The sequence below is a fragment of the Cnephaeus nilssonii genome, assembly GCF_951640355.1.
Source record: "Cnephaeus nilssonii genome assembly, chromosome: 22".
Taxonomy (NCBI): Eukaryota; Metazoa; Chordata; class Mammalia; order Chiroptera; family Vespertilionidae; genus Cnephaeus; species Cnephaeus nilssonii.
Window position 1 is genome coordinate 28,101,777 of NC_137093.1, and position 22,384 is coordinate 28,124,160.

A 22,384-nucleotide genomic window follows, 5' to 3' on the forward strand; every position below is an offset into this window, starting at 1 on the left:
CCCACAGAGAGGCCTTGTGCTCCGGGCCCTCCGCCTGAACCTGCCCGCGGGGGGGGGGAGCCCTCCCCGCGCTCAGCTCTGTCACCGGGACTTATCGGGGGCGGGGGGGGGGTGATGTGTGGCCGGGAGCCGTTGGGTGATCACAGCTCCCCAGCAGAATGGGCCCCCGTTTTCCTTACGATGCGGCTCTGGTCTGCTCCCCTCCCCCCACACCAGTGACCCCGGGTACCAGCTGCTGGCCCAGCAGATACCAGAATTATCCTCACCTCCACCTCCTCGCACCGCGCCTCCCTCGGGTGATATCCCGGCTCCTGGACTTCACCTCCTCAGTGTTTTCCCGCTCCTTTCTAACGCCGCCCGAGCTCCGAAACTCGGGACCTCTCCCTTGGATGTGGCAACGACCTCTCCATGGAGTCCCCAACCCCAGCCTTGCCCCCCGCTCCCCGCCCGCCATCGCACCCTGAACCCCTCCTCCACGCCGCACGCTCATGGGAAGCACGCCCTGATGATGCCGCTTGATGAGGAGGGGAGGCTTTTCCCACCAGAACGGGGGTCTCCCCCCCCCGCCCGCGCCTCTCCTCTCCCGGTGCCCGGGGCGAGCGCACAGGAGAGCGTGCAGAGAAGGCGACACCAGCATTCCTCGCTGTGTCCGCGCCGTGATGTGGCCAGGTGATGGGGCCAGTGATGGGGCCAATGATGGGGCCAGTGATGGGGCCAGTGATGGGGCCAATGATGGGCCAATGATGGGGCCAGTGATGGGGCCAGTGATGGGGCCAGTGATGGGGCCAGTGATGGGGCCAGTGATGGGGCCAATGATGGGGCCAGTGATGGGGCCAAATAATGGGGCCAATGATGGGGCCATATGATGGGACCAATGATGGGGCCAGTGATGGGGCCAGTGATGGGGCCAATGATGGGGCCAATGGTGGGGCCAGTGATGGGGCCAAATAATGGGGCCAATGATGGGGCCATATGATGGGACCAATGATGGGGCCAGTGATGGGGCCAGTGATGGGGCCAGTGATGGGGCCAATGATGGGGCCAGTGATGGGGCCAAATAATGGGGCCAATGATGGGGCCAATGATGGGCCAGTGATGGGGCCAAATAATGGGGCCAATGATGGGGCCAATGATGGGCCAGTGATGGGGCCAATAATGGGGCCAATGATGGGGCCAGTGATGGGGCCAATAATGGGGCCAATGATGGGGCCAGTGATGGGGCCAGTGATGGGGCCAGTGATGGGCCAGTGATGGGGCCAATAATGGGGCCAATGATGGGGCCAGTGATGGGGCCAGTGATGGGGCCAATGATGGAGCCAATGATGGGGCCAATGATGGGGCCAGTGATGGGGCCAATGGTGGGGCCAATGGTGGGGCCAAATGATGGGGCCAATAATGGGGCCAGTGATGGGGCCAATGACGGAGCCAATGATGGGGCCAATAATGGGGCCAATGATGGGGCCAATGATGGGGCCAATGATGGGGCCCGGTGAGGATGGGGCCAGGTGATGGGGCCAGCGCTCCTCCGCCCTCGGGCGCCCGGAGGCCGAGGCTGAGACTGGATCGGAGTCTCCTATCCTCTGGCCCGGAATTCCTCGCTCACCGTCCGGCCACCCACGCCCCGGAGCAGGTCCAGTTCAGGGATCCGCAGGCTCCGTCCTTCCTCCGAAGTCTCGTGCTCACTCCCAAGACAACGAAGAACGCAGCCCCGCCGTGACCGTGGGAAAGGCTGGCGGAGCAGGAACCTCGCGGTCAGTGACCCCTGACCCTCGGACGGCCCTCGGACGGTCGGCCGGGCCTGTGTGCTCAGAGGCCGCGCTTAGAAACCGGGCCGCGCTGTGCTCCCGGCTCCCGGGAACCAGGCCGGCGGGCCGGGCCAGGCAGCCTCTCCTGCGGCCGGGGCGCTGAGCACGGCCTGCGGACCTGGGGGGCTGGTGGCGCTCAGAGGGACGTTCCCGAGCACAGCTGCTGGGAAACAGGTTTCCATCGGCAGCAAGCTCCCACGCGACTGTCCCTCCCCGACCCCGCGTTTCCCTCCCGGGTGGGAGCGTGCACGCGTCTGTCTGTGCCAGCTCGGCCGCCACGGGCTGCACCTGAGTCTTTCCATTTAGAGTCAGTAACACCGGCCGTCCTGGCTCCGTGGCTGAGCGTCGCCCTATGAAATGAGGTCACAGTTCCATTCCCAGTCACGGCACGTGCCCGGGTTGTGGGCTTGATCCCCAGTGTGGGGCGTGCAGGGTTAGGGTTAGTGTTTCTAGTTCTCTCTCTCTCTCTCTCTCTCTCTCTCTCTCTCCCCGCCCCCTCTCTCTCTCTCGTTCCCCTCCTCTCTGAAATGAATTTTAAAAATATTTTTAAAAATCTAAACCAGACACACAAGAACAATGTCCTATGCTTCCTTGAACCCCTCGCCCCGCACACAAAGGAAGTAGCCTGGCCCTCCCCCCCACGTTCCAAGTCCGTGGGCTTCTTATTATTCATACTAGAGGCACATTGCACAAAGATTCGTGCAATAGGCCTTCCTTCCCCTGGCTGCCGCCACCGGTTCTCCTCCGGCACCCGGGACCCAGGCCTTCGCTCCGGCCGGAGCCTTCAGTCTTCTCTACTCCGGCCAGGAGCGCCGCTCCTGTAGCTCCCTCCGCCCCCCGCCCTCCCCCTCATAGCAGGCGTCTCACCCAGCCCCGCCCAGCCGCTCTGGCCTGCATATGCAAATTAACCCACCATCTTTGTTGGGTTGATTTGCATACTCACTCTTGATTGGTTGGTGGGCGTCACCGAGGCGTGACCAATTTGCATATTTCTCTTTTATTAGCGTAGATTTCTTACACCCACCGGTGTCTGCCCGCCCCGGGCCGGGAGGAGGAGTGAGTGTGGGCGGGACGAGCAGCGGCTGGTGCGCTCACGGGATTGGGTGTGAAATGGTCCCTTCGCTTTGGGGAACGGCGGGTCAGTTTCTGAAAGTGCTCGCCCTCCCCCGTCCCACCCCCCCTGACCCCGCCGCCCTAGAAACGTGCACGCGTGTTCTCCAGAAGTCACGCACCGGACAGTCCCAGCAGGACGCTCCGAAACGGCCAGAAACTGGGCGTTACCCAAAGACCTGTTAGTGGGTGATCAGCACAGACGTGGGCGTGGAGTGGCGTGCGGGGCGCGGAGCGGTGGGCACCCACAGACACCGGGCGCCACGCGGCGGGTCCCGGGCGGGGCGCTGAGCGAGACAGCCTGGGCCTGCGCCGTGCGGCCCCTTTTATGCGGGTTTAGAAGTGGCTGATGGCCCTGCAGTCAGGGGTGATCGTGGGGGCGGGGACGGACCCCGAGGGGGGCACGGGGCTGGGAGGGTGCAGGTCTCTGGCCGGGGGGCTGGGGGCCCTGCTGTACTTCCTTCATGAGAATCCAGCAAGCCGTGCGAGGCGTCTGTACACGTGTCTGCGTGTGCTTTGCTTCCGGACGGATTTGCCTTTGGTTAATCCTCATCCGAGCATAGTTTTTCCACTGATTTTTAGAGAGAGGGCGGGAGGGGGGAGGGGGAGAGAGAGAGCGAGATGGTTTGTTTGCCTCCTGCACGCGCCCCAACCGGGCCGGGGATCGAGCCTGCAGCCCAGGCACGTGCTCTGGCTGGGGAATCGAACCTGAGACTCTTCGGTGCACAGGCCGACGCTCTAACCACTGACCCACACCAGCCAGGGCCAAGACCATTTTTAAAAATAAGTTGGGGCGTGTGGAGAGGGGCGCAGTGCATCGGGGTGGCCCTGCCTCCCAGGACTCGATCGAGGCGACGGCCCCAGCCTGCTCCCGGCCGGACGGGAGCGCCTCCGCGGCTCCCCGAGGGGGAAGGCTGCTTCGCCCCCACGTGGGCTCTGGCTCAGGTCTCCCGGAGCCGGCAGGCCGCCAGGCCCAGAGGAAGCCGCGGCTCGGGTGTCCGGCGCGGGGACTCGGCGAGTGTCGGCTGCCCAGAGTCGGCTCGCTTGCCCTGAAGTTGCCTCGTGGCCGCGGTCATGTCCTCACGGGAAGCCTGGGCTGCCCCACCCCCGCCCCGCCCCGCCCCGCCCCGGCCTGGGAGGCCAGCCCCAACGTCAGGGACAAAGTCGTTTTGAGGAGAGCAACTGAGGAACATTCTGGTGGCTTTGCGGGGTCTGGAGCTTACCTCCGGGTCCACCTGGGAGGCATTTGCAGCCCTTAAAATGGACGCGAGGCCTGACGTTCCCTTTCGGGGACACCTGACACCGGGTGGAGCATCGGCTGGTCGCAGGCCCTCCGGCAGCCGGCAGCCGGTGCGGAGCATGGGGCCGGGTCACCGGATGGTGAACAAGACCCGGCGTCCCGGGAGGCATGCGGACTCGCCCGGGAAGGGGTTCTGTAGGCTTTGCCACTGGAGGTGTGGCCATCTACCTGACGCTGAGCCTTCAGTGGGGCCCAGTGGCCTGTGTGAGCTCAGATCCAAAGGGTGAATAGAGTGACCAGGTGAGGGAGGAAGGACGAGGCAGTGCCGGAAATGGGCGTGGCATGTGCAAAGGCCCTGGGGCAGAGCAAGCCGGAGAGAAGGCAGGTGGCCGGACACGGAGAGCTACGGGCGTGTGGAAGGGTGGGCGGAAGCCAGACCCAACTGCAGCGTTTGGCTTCATCCCCAAGTCAACAGGGAGCCGTGGAAAGGTTTGGGCAGAGAGAGCTGGGGTTGGAGCGGCGTTGGCTGATCCGCTCTGCGTCGGGGAACATCGCCCTCAGTCCCCACCAGAGACACGGCCCATCGCGGGAGACGTGACGGTCCAGATGGACCAACGGGAACAAACCACGGACTGGGGGGGGGGGGGGGGCGGGCACGCGACAGGCCGGCGACGTCTCCAGAGAGCGCGGTGGCCAGGGACCGCGTGTGAGCACCAGTGGCCACGTTTAAAAAAGAGCGCAAAGAAGCAGGTGCAGCCTCCCATAGTGACTGCAAATCGGTCGGGACGGCTCAGCACGGCTCCCACCCACGGCCACCGAGCCCCTCCCGCAGGCGCCACTCCGACCACGAGGGACAGGAGATCGCGGTCCGGCGGCCGGGCCCCCCGCCCGGTGACCCTGAGGCGGTCGGAGCCCACGGCACCCTCACCGCTGGGCTCGCCGCCCCGGCCGCACCCCTGCTCCCCCCGCCCGCTCTGGCCTCCAGGGTGCCCTCCCTCCGGCTCCCCGCGCACGAACCCCTCAGGCCCGGGAGCCCACACTGAGCCTCCCCGCGGTCCCCCACGCACAGGCGGTTCGGAACCGGGCAGAGCAGTGCGGCGCGTGTTCTTGGGGAAACGCACGGCGTGGGCGGTTGGGGACACGCCTGAGATAAACGCCAAGTTCGGGGCGGGGAGCCTGTGAGAAGGCGCCCAGAGGGTCTCCGCGGTTTGAAGCGTTTCCCCTGTTCCCGGGGGTCCGCGGGAAGATCTGCCGTCCGTGTTCCCTGAGCTCTGAACTAGGGGGTCCTCCTGAGGGAGGGAGCAGGAGGGAGGTGTGGTTCTGTGGCCAAGGGGCTGGGGAGGTGGCCTTGGGCGACCTTCAGTGCCTTAGAGGGGGGGCAGGCCAGTGACGCTGCCCCTGGGGTCACCTGAGGACCCCCGGCCAGGGCCCCGGCAGGGAGACCACTGTCACCTCCCGGTCACCTGAGGGCAGGGGGGGGGGGCGGCCTGTGAGGACACGGCCACAGGCACCCACCAGCCTGGCAGCTGCGGGGGGGGGTGGGGGGGGCGGGGCTGCGGTCTGGGGGGCAGTGGGAATGAGGGGCCCGGCGGGCCTGGACCCCAGGGCTTGTCTCTGAGTGTGGCCAGGAAGGGGGAGCGGGCGGACACGCCGTCTGTCCCGGGAGCCGCGCTGGGCCCGGGCACGCTGGCCTCGGCAGGTGGGATTTCCAGGTAACAAGGGCGCTGTGTCCTCCCGCAGCCCCGGCCCGGGCTGGAGGCCAGGCGCGGCCGACGACGGCCACGTGACGGCGAGAGGAGGGGGCCCTGGGCCGGGGCCGGGCCTGAGCCTCTCAGAGCCGCGCTGTCCCAGCGCTCCCGGGAGTCTGAGGGGCCCTGCTCGCCTCCTGGGCGGATCGCGCCGAGGGCCCGAGGGCCCGACGCCTTATCTCCCTGTGGCCGCACCCTGGGCTGCGTAACCCACTCTGCGGCGGCACTGGCCTCATTGCAGAGCCGGTCGGTGGGGCTTGGGGCTCACAGACCACACTGGTGCCATGTAACCACCATCACAAACAAGATCCGCGGGGTTCCATCACCCCACAGAGCTCCCACCTGCCCCCCTCCCCCATCCCCAGGCAACTCCTGTCACAGGGGTTTGCAGACAGATGACTCTTCACAGTAGGCAGCCTTTTTAATGGATCTGAACGTCATGCTGTTTGCCCCGCTCCGTGGAGGTACGAATGGCAATGATCGCTTTGGGTTTGAGGTGCTCAGGCGAGGCGTGGCTCTCCCTGCACCTTAGGGTGCAATGGCCGTCAGTCTGATGAACACGTGTGTGGCGGGGGGAGAGGGGGCACGAACATTTGAGATCTATTCTGCTGGCCGGTGTGGCTCTGTGGTCGGGCATCCACCTGTGATTCCCGGTGAGGGCACATGCCCAGGTGGTAGGGGGCGTGCGGGAGGCAGCCAATCAGCGATCGTCCTCTCTCCTCGATGCTTCTCTCTCTCCCCATCCCTTCCCCTCCCGCGCTACACATCAATAATGACGTATATTTAGGGGGAAAAGTGGATTAAGGACTTAAACATAAGACATGAAACATAAAAACCCCGAGACAAGGATGTGAACGCAGCGAGGATTGAGGGAGAGGATCCCAAAAACAGCCAGAGGGCGGTGGGGGCAGGGAGTGGGGGAGGGGGGAGCGGGGAGCCGGGGGGGTGGGGGGCGGGGAGCCGGAAAGGGTGTGTTTGGGCAGGTTACTGCTCTGCACCCCATTCCGGAGCCTGGGGGACTGGGTGGCCGCCGCCTTAGCGCGCCCCCTGGTGGCTGCTCCCGGTCACACACCCCTCGGCCTCGCCAGGCCTGTGGCCTAGCCAGGCGTGTAGCATCCCCCGCCCCCGCGCCCTCCCGGTCCCCTTTGGCCCCGCAGGGTGACGGGGGGGGAGGGCGGGGGTCCTGGGTCTCCGTGTCCTCCAGCCCCATCACTGCTTCCCTTCGGCCCAGTTCCCTGAGCCCCGCCCGCCCCGCCCGGGCCCCGCCTGTTTGCTCCGGGCGCTGTGGGCTGAGTCAGGTGTGTGGCTCCGGGTGGCGCTGACCTCCTGGACCAGCGCGGCCTTGTTTGTGAGCGGCTCTGGTTTATGACCTGGGACGGGACTGGGCTTAGGGGCGCCTCCCCTGGGATCAGCAGGTCCCCTGCTGCTGGGTGACCGCCTGCCCCGGAGCCCGAGGATCTGAAGATGCGCCCAGACCCGCCAGCGCGGTGGCCAGGCGGGCGGGGCCGGGGGCCAGGCCGGCCTTTCCGGGGATCCGCCTGGAGCCGGCTCTGCAGGCAGGACTGCTGCCTCCGCGGGGGAGGGAGGGCTGTGTGCCCTCTTCCAGGGCAGCAGGGAGGGCACGCTGCCGGGCACGCTGCCTCCAAGCCAAGGGGCTCCGGTGGCCAGAGGGCAGCGGCCGCCCTGACCCAGGTCCCCGCGCTGCGTCCGATGAGTCAGCGGGACCCCCGGATGGATTGGAACGGGCTGAGGCCGCACGGACACACGGGCATCCCCTCATCCAGCGGCTCCCGCGAGGACAGAGAGCCCAGCGCCGAGGAGTCCTTCAGGCCACCCCTGAATAACCTCCTTTCATCTCCATCCCCTCCCCCCGGGCAGGTCCCGCGGGGCGTGGTTCCCGTGTATGGGGGGACAGGACATTTTCCTTTCATTCACTGTCACTTTCCCTGCAGCGAGTCCTCATGCGTTTTGTAGATAACAGTGTGGTTTGGGGCTGCAAACTGCGGCCCTGAGCACAGCAGGTGCCCCGTGTTTGTCAATAAAGTTTTATTGGCCCGTAGCCCCGGCCATCGCGGCCCGTTATGTGGCTCTGGCTGCGCTGAGACAGCAGGGCCGGGATGTGGGCGTCTGGCCCTCGACAGGAGAGGGTCCCGGCTCCTGGTCCAGGCAGGCGCACAGCAAAGCGGCGGGAGGTGATAGCACGTGGAGGGGAGCCCGAGTCCCCTCGCAGGGCCTTGGGGAGCCAGAGGGAAGGCCCCCGCACGCTGTGCCCAGCGGGTGACTTTGTCCCCGAGATGCTGCTGGGCGGCCCGGGAGCTGGAGGCCCGCACGGCACGTGTCCCGCCGCAGGTCTGGGCGGAGCGTGCTCCGGTGAGCGGGCCGGTGCCGGGCGTGGAGGGGCTGTCCAGTCTCGGTCTCTCTCTTCCTGCTGGTCAGACGGTCGCCATTAATCACCACCAGCACCACCATCATCATCACCATTAATCACCACCACCACCACAATCATCACCATCATCACCATTAATTACCACCACCACCACCACCATCATCACCATTAATTACCATTAATTACCACCACCACCACCACCATCATCACCATTAATCACCACCACCACCATCATCACCATCATCACCCTTAATTACCACCACCACCACCATCATCATCACCATTAATTACCACCACCATCATCACCATTAATCACCACCACCACCATCATCACCATCATCACCCTTAATTACCACCACCACCATCACCATCATCACCATCATCACCATTAATCACCACCACCATCATCATCACCATCATCACCATTAATTACCACCACCACCATCATCACCATTAATTACCACCACCATGACTACTGCAATCACTACTACCATTACCTCCACCACAACCACCACCACCATCACAATCATCATCACCACCACCACCACTATCAACATCACTACCATCACTACCATCACCACCACCACCACTATCACTATCAAAATTACCACCATCACCATCACCACCATCCCCATCATCACCATCATCACCATTATCACCACCATTACTATCACCATCACAACCATCATCACCATCATCACCATTACCACCACCACCACCACCATCACCATCATCACCACCATCACCATTATCACCCTCACCCTCACCCTCACCCTCACCACCATCACCCCCGTCACATAGATGGGCCAGCGCTCATCAGCCTCAATGCTGGCGGTACGTACCCAGGCCGCCGCCACACGCGGTGTTGGAGGGAGTGCTTCTCGGACCTCCGCGAACCCCAGACGCCGTGGCCCAGCCCCTGTGCGCGGCGCCCCGCGGGCACGGACAGGCCAGGTGCCGCCGGGAAGGGAGGTCATGGCTCTGCTCAGGCCCCGCAGGAGGCGACGTGGCTGAGGGAGCTGCGTGTGACTCTGGAGCGGCTCCTGACCCACCTCCTCCCCCGTGGCCAGGCTGGCTTCCTCTCACTGAGGCCCTTAGAGAACACCCCACCCTCCGCCAGGGCACCCCGTCAGGCACCCGTCACAGACGTGCGACCCAGACTCCGAGGGCTGGCACGTCGACATGCCCAGACAAACACGCGTGGCCGTGGCCGTGGCCGTGGGGTGGCTGGTGGCTGGAGTGCCAGAGGAGGGGCCCGGGAACACGGCAGCAGCTCAGCACGCGGCTCCTCCTCAGCCTCTGTGCTGACCACGGCCTTGCCCGGCGCCCCTCCCGCTGGGCGGCCCCCGAGGAGCTGCCAGGGCCCGGGTGGCGGCGATCTGGGAAAACAAGGGCGAGGCCGCCCAGACCAGGCATCGCGCCGCGGAAGCGGCCGAGCCACGCAGCTGGCAGAGGCTTATCTGGGCGAGGGCGCAGGGGAGGGGGAGGGCGCAGGGGAGGGCGAGGGCGCTGGGGAGGGCGAGGGCGCAGGGGAGGGCGAGGGCGCAGGGGAGGGGGAGGGCGCAGGGGAGGGCGAGGGCGCAGGGGAGGGCGAGGGCGCAGGGGAGGGCGAGGGGACCGTCCGCTGGGGCGCATCGGAGGCCAGAAGGCCGCGCCGGCGCGGGGAAGAGGAGCAGGGCGGGGGGGGGGGGGGGGTGACAGGAGGCGCCGCCGTCACTGCCACCAGGGTGGCCTCTGACCACGTGTGGCTCATGGGCGCTTGACATGGGACCAGGTCCAGCGAGGAGCTGAGTTTTAGTTTAAATCTGATAAGTTTCAATATAAACACGGAGACTTGATCATGGGGGGACGGCGGTGGTAGGCGGATGTAGCCGTCACCGTGGCACAGGCAGCATGGCCTCCTGACGCGTCCCCGGGGCAGTGTCCCAGCCGATGGGATCTGTCCACAGAGTAAAAGGCACTTCGGACTGCAAAGGCTCAGGACCGAAGAAGCGGTCTGAACGACCGTTTTCTCACGTGGATTGTGTGCTGAGATAAGATTTTGGATGAACTGGATTGAATAGGATTTTATTTTTATTCTTTTTAAAAGGGAGGAACTTTTAAATAAACCAAGGTGTTTATTTCCAAGCACCATTTCTCTGCATGTCTGAGTTCCCTCGAGACCCTGCAGATCACATGGTGTTAACATTAGTTTCACCTGCTCCTCTTCGCCTTTTTAAAAAATATATTTTATTGATTTTTCACAGAGAGGAAGGGAGAGGGACAAAGAGTCAGAAACATCCATGAGAGAGGAACATCGATCAGTTGCCTCCTGCACACCCCCCACTGGGGATGTGCCCGCAACCAAGCTACATGCCCTTGACCGGAACCGAACCCGGGACCCTTCAGTCCGCAGGCCGACGCTCTATCCACTGAGCCAAACCGGTCAGGGCCTCTTCGCCTTTTTGATGTGGCTGCAGAATATTTAAAAGGACACATGCAGCCCTAACCGGTTTGGCTCTGGGCTAGAGCATTGGCCCTCGGACTGAAGGGTCCTGGGTTCGATTCCGGTCAATGGCATGTACCCTGGTTACGGGCTCCATCCCCAGTAGGGGGCGTGCAGGAGGCAGCTGATCGATGTTTCTCTCTCATCATTGATGTTTCCATCTCTCTCTCCCTCTCCCTTTCTCTCTGAAATCCATAAAAACATATTTAAATTAATTAAATTAAATTAAATGATAAAATAAAATGACACCTGCCGGTCACGTGCGGCTTCTACCGGATGATGCCGCCGTGGCCGCTGCAGGACACCAGGGCTGGCCCCGCCGCTCTCAACACCGGTCATTTGCTTCGGTGCCCTCTGCCCTCTGCCCTCTGCCCTCTGCCCACCCCTGGCCGCACCTCAGGAGTAAATGTTTGCCGACAGGCTGCTGATCACCCCGAGAGGAGGACGGTGCAAACAGAAAAGATGAATCACAGGTTGGAAATTTGGCGCCTCCCAGGGTTATCGCTGACGCCGGAACCTTCCGCAGAGCCTCGCGTCCCGAGCAACGTGGGGCGTTTGGACCTGGAGCAGCAAGGGCGGCGGGCAGCCTCGGCCTCGCTTCTCCAGACTCCGAAGTCCCGAGAGCGCTGGCCCCGCTGAGCAGGAGGGTGCACAGAGACGCGACGTCTGTCCGTCCGAACTCATTTCAAATTGGAGTCCATTTTTATTTTTTTAAAAAATTTAAATGTATTTTTATTGATTTCTGAGAGGCAGGGAGAGAGGGAGAGAGAGAAACATCAATGATGAGAGAGCATCATGGATCAGCTGCCTCCTGCACGCCCCCCGCTGGGGATCGAGCCCACAACCCGGGCCTGTGCCCTGACCGGGGATCGAACCCTGACCTCCTGGTTCCTAGGTCCACACTCAGCCCCGGAGCCACGCCGGCTGGGCCGTAGTCCTGTCTTTTCCGGAACATCATGTAGCTGGAGTCACGGGGGGGGGGGGGGGGGGGGGGGGGGCGCAGGGGGCAGCCTTTCCAGCCGGGCCTCCCTCACTCAGTGTCACCGTCGGGGGTGCCTCCGCGTGTCTCGTGGCTCGGTGCTGATTGACACTCCGCTGCCTGGAGGCCCCCAGTTACCCCCACCTCCCCCCCAGGAGGCCGGGCTGCTCCCCCCCAGGACGCGGGCACCTCCCCCCCAGGACACCAGGCACCTCCCCCCCCAGGACGCCGGGCACCTCCCCCCCAGGACACCGGGCACCTCCCACCCCGGGCACCTCCCACCCCGGGCACCTCCCCCCCAGGACACCGGGCACCTCCCTCCCAGGCCGGGCGAGCATGAGCAGAGCCCCCACAGACATCCGAGCCCGGGGGTGGGCCGGGCCTATTTTCAGCCCCGGGGTAAGCACCACGGCGTGTGATTGTTGGATCGTAAGGTTGCTCCCCCACTTTTCATCTCTCTGCCCCTTTAGGATGCCTGGCACCCCGCGTCCGCCCGCACCCCTGGGCCCAGACCGTCTGAAAACTTCACCAGGGACTCCCGTCTGCCCGCCTCTCACCCAGTCTTCATCCTTCTCGCCCCGTAAGAGTGAAAACCAAACCGAACCACAGACTCAGGCAGGGTTTTTATTTTAAATCCTCCCTTGAGGACATTTTTCCCCCATTGGTTTTTAGAGAGGATGGAAGGGAGGAGGGAGGGAGGGAGGGAGAGAGAGAGAGAAACGTCGATGTGAGAGGGACACATCGCCTGGGTGCCTCCCGCCCACACCCCAGCTGGGGCCTGGGATCAAACCTGCAACCCAGATACAGTGCCCTTTGACCCGGAACCGAACCCGCGACCCTTCGGTGCGTGGGGGGCTGTGGCTCTGCCACTGAGCCGCCCTGGCGGGGGGCGGGGGCCGTGAGCTTTCTAAGTGCGTTTATTCCTCGATCAGCTGTCGCCTCGGTACCCAAGACGCTGCCTCTCCCGGCGACGGGGAGGGAGGCGGGCTCCACGTGAGGACGGTCCCGTGTGGAGAGGCTGCTCGTATCTGGGTGAAGGTGGGGGGTGCCCGGGGGCAGGGGGCCCGCCTGGCGCCCCTCCAGCCCCCGGTCACCGGAGAGCAACATCAGCGTCTCCGTCCAATCCCTTCTCGGGCCACATGTGTGAGGCAGTAAACAGCTCCCCGGGACCCACATAACAAGGTCTTTATGGAGAGAGCCAGCGGGAGCCAACGCCAGCATCCAGTGTCAATGCACACACACACCCCGGCCAGAGGCTGCGGGCCGAGGTTTGGGGGAGAGGAGCCCCGCCAGTTGGTTTCTTAGTTCCCGGGGGGAGGGACCCCGGGCCTCGTCCGCAGGCCCCACCTCCAGATCCGAGGGGCCCAGCTCCTCGGGGGAAGCAGATGCCACCCGTTTCCGGAACCCACACGCGGCCTCCCTGGACTTGCGTTTAGAGGTACAGGCGGTGGCCCCTCGACGACTCGGGAACGTGGCCTCCCGGCCCGGCCTCCGGTCTGCGGGGAGCTGGGGCCCTGAAGGAGGGGCTGGGCCGGGGCAGGCGCTGGCTCCCGTGTCCCCGGCCGGCCTCCGTCCCTCTGTCCCTAGACCAGCCCCACCCTTCACCCCTCCCCGGACCACCTTTCCTGGGCCCCATTGTTTCGTGTTATGCCACAGCTCCCCCGAGGCCCCGGCTCCCCCGTGGCACCTGCTGTCTGTGACATCCACACGCTGCCTCCTCCCGGCTCCTCACAGCTCCTACGGGAACACCAGCCCCGTCCCGGCGTCCCGGCCCCGTGGCCCGTACCCTCTGCCTTCTCTCCCTGGGTCTCTTTTTATATTTTACTGATTTTTTTACAGAGAGGAAGGGAGAGGGAGAGAGAGTTAGAAACATCGATGAGAGAGAAACATCGATCAGCTGCCTCCTGCACGCCCCCCACTGGGGATGTGCCCACAACCAAGGTACATGCCCTTGACCAGAATCGAACCCGGGACCCTTCAGTCCACAGGCCGACGCTCTATCCACTGAGCCACACCGGTCAGGGCTCTCCCCGGGTCCCTTGGCTGCTCCCACCCCTGACTGACCAGCTCCCTCTCCGCCCCTGCCTGGAATGGTGGGCATCGGAGTGCGGGCACAGAATCTCACAGGCGGCCGCCCCCTCCCACGGGCAGAATCTCAGCCTCCGCCCCGGCAGGAACGATGGATGCCGTGGCCCTGGCGAGGGGATGCGGGGACGGCAGGCACTGTAGTTGGACAGGTTGGTGCGGTCTGTCTCCCCGGCACGCTCCTCCATGCGCTCCGCCGGCTTGCATGGGGCATCCTCACGTGCCGGGCAGGAAACACGGGGATCGAACCATCCTTGCCTCGAGGAGCTCTCCGGCTGGAGGGAGAGACAGAAGCACAACCAGCTTCTAAGACGGTGTCTCAGGTGCAGTGAGCGAGGTGGGGGAGCGGGAGGGGGGCAGTGCAGACCCCCCGGAGCAGGGCTGAGTGTTGGGGGGCCAGGGCGAGGGTGGGCAGACTAAGCTGAGGGGACAGAGGCTGAGAGACGCCCACAGGGTGGGTGGGGTCACTGTGGCATGAACCAGAGAGGCCGGAAGTGGGTCGGGAGGGACTTGGATCTGAAGAATCTGGGCCCGGGTCGGCACGGGATAAGAGAACCGCTGACGGACCCGGGGCCGAAGGCTGTGCTGTCCATCCTGGCATTTCCCATGAGCCACTCTGTGGAGCAGAGGGTGCATTTGAGGACCCTGAGACCGAGACGGCGACAAGCCCCCAAGTTCCTGGCCCCTGCCAGACTACATTTCCCAGCACCCCCTTGCATCGAGGTGGGGTCATGTGACTGGTTCTGGCCAATGGGCTGTGGGCCATGGGCAAGCGTGATGGGGCCACTTCCAGGCTCGGCCCCTAAAAGCTCTGGAGAAAAGCTCCGAGCTCTTTGCAGCCTCCCAGCTGGGCACAGAGGACCTGGCGGGGGATGCTGGGTGGAGCCACAATGTGGAAGGAGTCTGGGCTCCTAGATCACCTTGGAGCAGACGGCCCTATGGCAGCATGAATGGCGTTAAGCCACTTAGGTTTTGAGGCTGTTATCAGAGGGGGTGGGGGCACTCTGTCCGGGTGATGGGCAGATGGGAGAAGCCTGAATCGGGGTGGGGACGGGATGAGGAGGAGGAACACAGCCAAGCAACGTTCGGCGTGCGGGAATCACCACTTGGCAAGAGCCTTGTGGAGGGAGGCGCTACGTCTCAGTCCACGGGTGAATCGTGGGGACCCAGGTAGACGTGTCTACGGGGACCCAGGCTGGGGGACGGTTTGCAGCAGCACCAAACACAGATGGTGACCTGAGCCGGGACAGCGTCAGACAAGCGGGGGCTGCGGGTAGCGGTGACTCGGCGTCACGGGGGGCCAGCAGGCACCGGTTCCCGCTCTCCGCCTGGTCCGGGGAGAACTAAAGGACGCCTGTGGCCCCGTGGAATGCCTTTCCCCTCGAGGTTACACCCGTCACAGGTGGAGTTGACCTTTATTTTTTAATTGTTTCACCAACGAGAAAAGCACGAGTTAAACATGAATGTCTCGCCCAGCTGACGTGGCTCCGTGGTTGAGCGTCGGCCTACGAACCAGGAGGTGCCGGTTGGAATCCTGGCCAGGGCACCGGCCCAGGTTGCGGGCTTGACCCCTCGTGTGGGGCGTGCGGGAGGCAGGCGATCCATGACTCTCCTGGGCTCTGCTCAAGGGCAGAGGAGGGCTGAGCGTGGCCATGGAGGGAACCCCACCCCCAAACTCCTGCCAGAGGGGACCCCCTCGCTGTCCCTGCTCTCTGGGTGCAGAGATCTCAGGAGAGAACCTTCCGGAAGGTATGCTCAGCCCCCCCTCCGCACCCGACTTGGAGCCAGCGCCTCCAAGGCCACTTTGAACTCGAACTCGGTTGGAACCCGGCTCCTAGATCGGCGGCTCAGCCTGGGGCCTCCCCTGGGGGCCTGGGCGTGGGGCGTGTGGGCGAGGCTCCGGACAAGGCGGCCTTGAGGGCCGCGGCGGGGAGGGCGGAGTGCGTGCACCCGGTACCTGGGGACGGGCTGCGGGCCCCGCGCGAGCGGCGCCCACATCTGGAAAGTGTCAGGTTTGAGGCCCAGGCCACGCCCGGGTCAGCCCGGAGGCCACGCCTGCGCGCCCGCAGCTGTGCAAACGCCGTCAGGTCGCTCCATACAGGCCCCTTTGTCAGACGCCTCTCCCGCCCGGCCCGCCGCGGCCCCCAACCCAAACAGCTGCCGCAGCATCTGTCTGAGCCGCATTCATCGCCCAGAAGGAAAACATCGTGAACGCCGCCGCGTTCGGCTCATCCGCCAGATTCCCCCTCCCCCCCCAGGGGCCCCGCGTCCCAGCCGGTGCCCCCCAACCTCGCTGCCATGGGGCGCCCCAAACACCCCGAAGCGCACCCGGCCCTGGCAGCTGCAGCGGCTTCAGTGGTTCTTGGGGCCGTCACGTGGGGAAGCCCTTTCCGGTGGGTGGATGGGGCGTGCCTGCTGCCTGCTGCCTGCTGCCTGGTGGTGATGAGAGGCCACAGCGCCCGGCCCGGGTCCCTGCTGTTTTCCCCCCGAGGTGGGATGGACGGACCCCGGGAGGGGGCAGGACCTCGGCTGCTCAGCCGGGCTTCAGACCGAGGCTTGTGGCAGGAAGCGTGGGGACGGGGTCCCGGGAACAGGCTGTGCTTTTGGGCTTTGCACAGAGCGGCATTAATGAGTCGCCTACAGAGAAAATACACACACACCTCACCTCACCGCTCTGTAAAGGAATCCCCAGGAGGCGGGGTCCCGTCCTTCCGGGATGCGAGGATGCTTTCTTATTTAAAAAAGATGTACATATTGACTTCAGAGAGGAAGGGAGAGGGAGAGAGAGAAACATCAAGGATGAGAATCAGGGATCGGCTGCCTCCTGCACGCCCCACACTAGGGATCGAGCCGGCAACCTGGGCCTGTGCCCTGACCGGGGACCGAACCGGGGACCGAACCGGGACCTGTTGGTGCCGGTCGATGCTCAGCCACTGGGCCCGCGGCTGGGCCAGCTGCGGTGTGCTCCTCGGCTCTCGCGCGTCCTGTCCGCTGAGAAACCGGAAAGCCATTTGCTAAGAGCGCGGCAGGCCTCGGTGGTTGGTGAGCTGTCTCCCTTCGCTCCTGTTCTTCTCGGTCTGGGTTTGGGGCAGAAGCGCCTCCCCCCCGTGGTGTCTCCCCGAAGAGCTGGGGCGGCTGGAGACGCCGGAGAAGGAAACGCTGAGCGGTGGGTCAGGTGCAGCCGGGAGGCCTGGGAGCCGCTCGCTGTGGCTCCGGAGCCGCCGGCCACGTCGGCTCCACCGGGTCCTCCTTGCCAGACGCACTCCTCTCCGCCCCGGGGAGTGGCCGGGCCGGGGTCTGGCCTAGCGTGTCCTGGGTGGCAGGGGGGGGGGGCAGAGGGAGAGAACCGCTTTGGAGGCATCTGAGATGAGGCACAGAACACCCACCCAGCGCTCACTGCCGGACGTGCCGGGCCGTTCCCGAGCGGTTCCATCTGCCTGCGGCTCAGCGGCCTGGACTTCAAGGTGAACAGAAGCCCGGGGAGGGGCGGGCGTTGACAACAAATACATAACGAAACACAAACCTCTGAATTATAGAGCGCCCCCCCCCCCAGGTCCAATGGAACGTTTTTGTTTTCCCATTTATTTTTTAATTCTCACCTGAGGATATTTTTTCCATTGATTTTTAGAGAGTGGAAGAGAGGGAGGGGAGAGAGAGAGAGAGAGAAGCATCGATGTGAGAGAGGCACATGGATTGGTTGCCTCCCACATGCATCCTGACTGGGGCTGGGGATCCTCTTTCTCCCAGTCTTTTTCTAGCCACAGTTCAGGTTGGATTGGTCAGTGCCTACTTCCAGTCTCTGCTTCTGGAACCTTCCAGGGTTGGATCTCGCTGCCCATCCTCCCTCCGTTCGCCTTCCACAAGGAGGGCCTGGCCCTGGACCCGCTGTCGGCGTCCTGCCGCGCCGTCTACATCTGCGCCAGGAAGAGCAGCATCCCCTTCGATTCCCAGTTCGTGGGCCGGCTGAGAGGTTGGCCCCCGTGGCTCCCCTGGGCAGGCCTGGTCCTGGGCTGTAGGTCCCCTGCCCTGGTCAGGGTGCGTGCAGGAGGCATAATGGGACATTTTAAAAAAATCATTATCTGCATTCGCCTGCTCTGCCCGCCGGGAGCCCCTGCGCAGCGCTGAGGAGGCCCTGCAGGAGGACGGCGGCTGGGCCGGGCGCTCCGGGGCGGCGTGGAGGCAGCTGGCCCGCACCCCTCTCCCTCCGCCTGTGCCCCTCGCACCGGTCCCCTGGTGGGCGCTTCCTCTGCGCCCCAAACGCCAGCAGCCGCCCTGCCCTCTCCTCCAGCGCCCCCCCCCCGCCCCCCACGGGCCTTCCCCTCCCCACCCTCTCCCTGTCTTCCTGTCCCTGTCCGTCTCCACCCCCTTCTCTGGTCTCCTTCTCCGTCCTCCCTCTAGGAAGGCCCCAGGGCCTTTGCACCACCCCTGTCCTCCGACAGCAACGCCCCCTCCTCCCCGGGCTCCTCGCAGCCCCTTCCCACCGCTCAGAAGCCACCTCTGAGGGAGCTTCTTGCCCCCCCTCCCCCGCCCCCCCCATAAGCAGCTCATCCTGAATCTTTAGAACATTCTTCTCGGGCCAGACAAGATTATCACTGCACAGGGCCTCGGGCTGGATGTCCACCACCCCCCCACCCCCGCCCCGCTCTATCCCATCCACCCCCATCCCGGCCATATGGCGCTGACTCTGAATCACCGTGTCTGATCACCGTGTGTTCTCTCTCCACCAGACCGTAACCCCACGAGAACCGAGCCCAAGTCCGCGTGTCCCGGGCTCCAGCCCCGTGCCTGCCTCCCAGGAGGTGACAGCACTGATGGTTGTTGAAGGGCAGACAAGCAGCCCCTCCCCCCCCCCCAGCATCCCGGGCCTGCACGGAGCATCCCTGAGCCCTCGCCCCTCAAAGCCACACCTGGCACCAGCCTGCCCCCCACCCCGGGCACCTCGCAGGAACCCGGGCCTCCCATGTGCTTCCTGCTCAGCGTCCCCTCCTCACTCACGGCGGGAGCCACAGGCCGGAGCGTGTGCGGGACGCGTCCTCCGTCAGGAACGAGGAGACGGGTGTTTGTCGGCCCTCCTCCCGGTGGGCTCACCTGGGCGCCTGCGGGGAGCCGGCCCTGCTCCCCCCGGGGCTCTGGCCCTTGGGTTTGGCAGCAGCTGGGACCACTGTCCCGCCCAGGCCCCGCCGACCAGGCGAGACTGGCTCCGTGGTGGGGCCAACACCCAGGTGCCTGGCCGCCCGGCTCCTCGGGCGACGCCCCTTCTTTTCTGGTGCAAACAGCGCTTCACCCCCAGGCCCCCCGTCCCCCGCTCCGTGGAGCGCCCCGAGACATAAACACGTGGGCGTTGGCTGCAGCCCCGAGAGGCCCTTCAGCCGCGGTGTGACCCAGGAGTTACAGCCGCAAAAACCCGGGCAAACCCGTCGGCGTGGGCGCCCGGCTGTGGGGGGAGCTGACCGTGCGCCCCGCCCGATCGGAGCGGAAGGGGGCGCAGCCGGAACCCCACGCTGACAGTTTCCGTTCTTTGGCGGAGGCCTGGGGTCCCTGAGGCTGCCCCAGGCGCACACAGGCAGAGGCCGGCAGACCCAGCCCCCACGGCAGCCCGGACCCCGTCCCCACGTCCTTCTCGGCGCTGGCCGTCCAGCGCCGGCCTCAGGAGCGGACGCGGTCCCCGCCCTCCGTGCGCAGCCCAAGGGCAGCCCGGCCGGAGCGCAGGCCCTGGCCCCACGCCGACAGCTGCCGGCACCCGGGCCGGGCTCGGGCCGCGGCTAAAAATGACGAGGTGAGTCATGGCCCCGGCCGGACGCCTGGGCGCGTGGGGCGCTCGGAGAGGACGGGCGAGGGGGGCAGCGCTGAGCCGCCCAGGCCGGCCCCACTGGGAACACAGCCCGCGGCCCGGGAGTCGGCGGGGCCTTGAGCCTGAAACCGAGTTCCCTGGGCCGATGGCGCGTGGCCAGAGCCGGGGGGACCGTCAGGAGCTGGTGACGAAAAGCCCGTCCCCCCCTCTCCTCTCTCTGCCTCTGTGACCCCCACTTTACGTTCCGGGGGCTGCGCCGAGAGGCTCAGGAACGTTGGATTTCGGTTATTTCCCTGCGTCCCTAAAGGCAGACAGGGTGTGTGAACTCTGCATATAAAAGGTCAAGTTCAGCTCACCACCCCTTCTCTTCATCTTAAAAAAAAAAAAGAATGAAAGTCGCACACACACACACACACACACACACACGGTGTCCCCCCAAAAGCGTACCCACACTTTACCAGCTGAGAGCTGAATTTTGAAAAGGAAATGTGTTTTCATAAACACGGCCTTTCTAATTATTCAGAGTGCGTGGAGACACCGTTTGGGGGACCCCTCTCAGAAGGAGGTGTATGTGCGGGTGTGTGTGTGTGTGTGTGTGCGGGGGTGTGTGTGTGTGTGTGCGGGGGTTTGTGTGTATGTGCGGGTGTGTGTATGTGCGGGTGTGTGTGTGTGTGTGTGTGTGTGCGGGGGTTTGTGTGTATGTGCGGGTGTGTGTATGTGCGGGTGTGTGTGTGTGTGTGTATGTGCGGGGGTTTGTGTGTATGTGCGGGTGTGTGTGTGTGTGTGTGCGGGGTGTGTCTGTTTTACAACACCCGGTGGCCACGGGCACGGGACAGAAGGAGTGGCGAGAGGGGCGGGCGGGGCCCGGCGGGGATCTCTCTGGCGCCTCGCACGCCGAGGGCGGAGCTGGCTGGCGCCCGGGCTCCCTTCTTCTTAATCCCGCCATGTCCTGTCCGCTCAGCCCCTGCATCACGATCCCCACTTCACGGACGGGGCGCAGGCACAGGGCCGGCTTGCCAGACGCCCAGACCGCACAGCCTCCCGGAGGGTGAGCTGGGACTGAACCCAGGCAGCGGGGCCCCTGGCCAGGCCGGCCCCCTTCCTTCTCCCGGCGGCGCCCCCGGGGGTGGGCGGTGAGGAGAGCCTGCACCCAGGGGCGCCCCCCCCCAGCGGGCCGCCATCGGGATGAGATGGGAGAGAGCCCCACGCGGCTCCTGGGCCCGGCCGCCCACAGGCCCCCCACCCGCTGGGCTGGGCTGGGGCCCGGGGGGGGGGGGGGCGCCCCTCCTTGCTGCAGGCAGGTTCCTGGATGGAACTCGCCAAGGTCCCAGCGAGGGTGTGAGTTCGGGCAAAACACCTCCCTCTGAGCCTCCATGGCGGCATCTGCTGTAGTTTACACGGGAGTAACACGCACACATCCCTGCTGAGTGTGGGCGGTTGTGGGTTCGAGTGTGAGAGGACGCGTGGGCTCAGGCCTTTGCTTCCTGCCCGCCCGGCCTTTCTCAGCCTGGGAAGGCCCCCCGATGCCTGGGTACGGGGAGCCCCAGAGCTTGGGGTCACCCTGGGCCACCTTCCCTCTTCCCCACCTGCCCCTACAAGCAGGGACGTCACTGGCCTCGGGGTGAACGTCCCCCTCCCCAGGGGGTGATGTCCGGGGGGTCTCCCCGTCTCCCCAGCTCAGGACACACACTTGGGGACCCCTCGTGGGGACCCTAATGGCTCTTTCCCGTTAAGGATCCTCTCTCTGCCCCAGGCCTCTCTCTCCTCTCCCCTCTTTAATCCAGCTCCCGAAGCGACGTGGCTCGGATCCTTCCGGAAACCTGCTGCCAAGCCTCGCGGACCTCCGCCCCCACCCCTCCCCGGCGGGGGAGGCCCACGTCCCTTCGCGCCCACGCGGGTCTCTGTGGGTGTCCGCCGCGGCCGCGGCGCTTGGCTCAGAGCAGGCCCCAGGGCCCCAAAGACACCCCCCTTCTGGCCCCCCCCTCACTGCAGGGCCGAAGCCCCCTGGCTCCCGAGACCGGCTGAGAGGCCCGCCCATCCGCCGGCCCACCCGTCCGTCCGTCCGTCCGTCCGTCCGCCTGTGGCCCCGCTCCGGCGGACGGGAATTTCGGCCTTCCCCCCTCTGCCATTCGCCGGCCACCTGGTCCTGGGAGGAGCAGCAGCTTTGACCTGGAGCTTTGAGTCAAGGGCAGCCCCCGCAGAGGTCAGAGGTCATGGCCCCTGATCGGCACAGGTCAGAGGTCATGGTCACCGAGGTACTTGTGTGGGCCGCTAGCTGGGTGTTTGACACATCTCAGCGCAGCCCCGTCTCTCCAGCGAGATGCCACAGGGGACGTGGAACCTTCCAGAACCGCAGTGGGCGTGGCCATGAAGGTGGGCCCGGTGGGTGTGAGCCGAGCCGCCAGGTGAGAGCCCAGAGCGCAGAGCGGAAGGGACGAGAAGACGGTGACTCACCCTCTCTGGCCGCGGCGTCTCGAAGGTCAGCCTGGAGGCCGAAAAGTTCCAGGTGAACGGAACCCCACGCTTTTAAATCGAGTTGACACGCCCCTCGGCTGTGCGCCCCACCCGGCACCCCCACCCCGTCATCTCGCCCGCGGCTGGTGCCCAGGCCCCCCGAGCAGCGACGCCAGGAAGCCGGCTCGCTCGGGGGGGGGGGGGGGGGGGGCTGGGGCATTCGGGGAGCAGGTGGACCGGCCCCCCCGCTCTGTCCCAGGGTACGACAACCAGCCCCCACCCATTGTTTCTCTCCAGGACG